A 3,143-nucleotide genomic window follows, 5' to 3' on the forward strand; every position below is an offset into this window, starting at 1 on the left:
AAGTAACTTTAAAAGCCGAATGTACTTGGCTGATTCGTTGGATGTAACTCGTTGCAAAATTTTCCCGACGACGTTAACCAAGACGGCAATGAAGTGGTTTGACAGTTTGCTACCCTAGTCAGTAACTTGTTTCGACGACCTTGCAAGGAGTTTCCTTATCCGATTCTCCATTCAGAAAGACAAGGTCAAACACGCTCCAAGCCTCCTAAGGGTCAAGCAAGAAGTCGGAGAAACTCTTTGAGCTTATAAAGAAAGATTCAATCTTGAAAATTCAAAATTTTCCTACAAAAACAGTTATAAAGGGCTAGTCAATGGCCTAAAAAAAGGCCTATTCTCCCAATCCATATAGAAAAGGCACCCAACCCCTTCGTACAAGGTATAAGAGTGGGCCGAGAAGTACATTAATATGGAAGAAACTGCTCGATTGAGAGATCTTGCTCCGAGACAACATAATCAATATCTACTTCAAGACAAAGAAAATAAAACAAAGAAAAAAGAAGAATACAACTCGGACAAAACTTGAAGATACCACAACAAAATTGCCAAATCTCTTGTTTATTAACTTGGCCAGATTCATTCTCGTTAGAGAGGATGTCAGACAAATTATCCAAAGACATTTAGACTTCACGTTCAAATTTAAAGTAACCAAATTTCAGGTAATCTTTTTTTTTTTTGAGAGTAAGAGCTCAACACTTAAGTGGAGCATTGTAACCAAAATAAGAACGATAAAAACATAACAACTCCTATGTCATCTCCGGCATAGCTATCAACAACATGAGTTATTTACAACACCATTCCTTAGCACATGAGAATGATTGCTCCACACAATCACCAATTTCTGTTATCTTGCCCTGAAAGATGGCATCATTTCTGCTTCTCCAGATACTCCATATAACTGAGAAGAATCCAACTAGCTAATGCTTTCGCCTCTCTTTTCTCATTGGCACTGATCTCCAAGTCTCAAACTGCTCTTTCAACGTACCAGGGACAATCCAGGTCTGTCTAAACGCCAAGGTCCAAGCGCACCACACCTGCCAAGAGTACTCACATGTAATAAATAAATGTATATTTTCAACCTCTTTCTGGCACAGCATGCACACCAGATCATTCTGTTGTAGGATTCCCAGTCTACTTAGTCGGTCCTTTGTGTTGACCTGACCTACCAAGACAAACCACGCGAACAGCTCCACTCGAGGCGGAATTAGACCTTTCCATATCTCCTTTGTGAATCTGAATCTCATAAGCTCCTCATCCAAAGTTTCTTCCTGCAAAACTTGCACAAATGAATTAGTAGAATAAACGCCTTCCTTATCAAATTTCCATACCACTCTGTCTTGCACGTCCGCTATCAGTCTAACAGATTGCAAGACATTAAGCACTTGGTTCAGTGTATCTGTCTCCCATTGTCTCAGCTCTCTTCTCCATTGTAATTGCCACACCCATTCTATCCCATCCCAAAACCCACAATCCCCAATTACTGATCCTTTTTTGTTTGAAATTAAGAAAAGTCTCGGAAAGGAGTCTTTCAGCTTTCCCACTTGCAACCATGTATCCTCCCAAAATCTGGTGGATCTTCCATCTCCTACTTCCATAGCCAGGCCATCAATCATCTTCTGCTTGACATGTTGATCCCTTATTTGCACATGACATATGTCCTTTCACGGTCCCCCCTTCTTCGGTAACGTCTGAGTTGACAGCAAGTGATTTGGGTTCAAGCTATTACATGAGCATACAACCTTCTTTCATAGAGGAAATTCCTCCTTAGAGAATCGCCACCACCATTTAAACAGTAAAGCCGAATTACGGACTACTGCATCACCCACCCCCAATCCTCCTATCTTCTTCGGTGCCTGTACCAGCTCCCACCTCACAAGGGCCATGCCAAGTCGACCATCATCCTTCCCCCAAAAAACCTCATCTGCAAGGACATAAGTCTTCGAGCAACCGCGTTAGGCATTTTGTACAGACTCAAGTAATAAATAGGCAAGCTGTTGATTACTGACTTAATAAGTACCAACTTCCTAGCCTTACTAAGTATCTTTGCTTTCCACAAGCTGAGCTTCTCTTCCACCTTTTCTATAACCAGTTTTCAAGTTTTTACCAACCGCGGATTTGCTCCTAAGCTAATGACATGGTACATTACCGGTAGAGCTGCCTCTTGACATCCTAGTAGCTGGCACATCCGATTAACACACTCCTGGCTGCAGTTCACTGGTATTAAGTTAGACTTCTCAAAGTTAATGCCCAACCCAGACATCATTTCAAAGCACCTCAGAAGCCTCTTATAGTTTCTCAGCGTCTCCTCCTCCGGTGGACAGAATAAGAAAACGCAGAAAAACGCTGGGAGCGATTTCTGGGCTGTTTTAACCCAGTTTTCAGCCCAGAAAACACAGATTAGAAGCTGCAGAATGGACGAAACAAGTGGTTCCCATCCATCCATTGAAGACTTGATTATTTAAATTAATTCGAATTTAAATTTAAATTTGAATTCTAGGAAAAGATATTATTTTAATTTTAAAAATTAGATTTTAAATTTATTATGATTAGTTATAAAAGGGAGAAACTTTCCTTCCTTTGGGGAGGTCCCAGAGGATCCCAATTCTATACAAATTTACAATCCTTATTTTTCTCTCTAAGTCATGAGCAACTAATCCTTCATTGTTAAGGTTAGGAGCTCTGTTTATTCGTATGGATTGATTTTATTGCTTTTTCTATTTTAATTTATGTATGGATTTATAATTTAAGAATTGTTTTCGCTCTTTATCTTATGAATTTGGGTGGAACGGAAGTATGACTCTCTTTCTACTTGAGTTCTTGTAAAACTTGGAAAAACACTTTACTTGAAAACATATTCTCCTAAATTTTAATTATCTGGATTTAACGGGATATGTGACATATAATCCCTTTATTTTTGGGTAATTAGAGTTTTTGTGACATACAAACTGGAATTTGATCATCACCCTCTAATTGGAATTAGTTGACCAAGAAATTGGCTGTTGATGAATTTTAGAGGAGACTAAGAAGGTCTAAGGAATTAGGGTCTAGTCACATATAGTTTGCCATAAATTAAATCCTGCATAATTAAAATAGTTAGTAAGAAAAGTTAATCCGGAAAAATAGATAACTCTGAAATCTTAACTGCT

Source organism: Arachis ipaensis, chromosome B10 (genome assembly GCF_059453495.1).
Source record: "Arachis ipaensis isolate K30076 ecotype BB chromosome B10, ASM5945349v1, whole genome shotgun sequence".
NCBI classification, from domain to species: domain Eukaryota; kingdom Viridiplantae; phylum Streptophyta; class Magnoliopsida; order Fabales; family Fabaceae; genus Arachis; species Arachis ipaensis.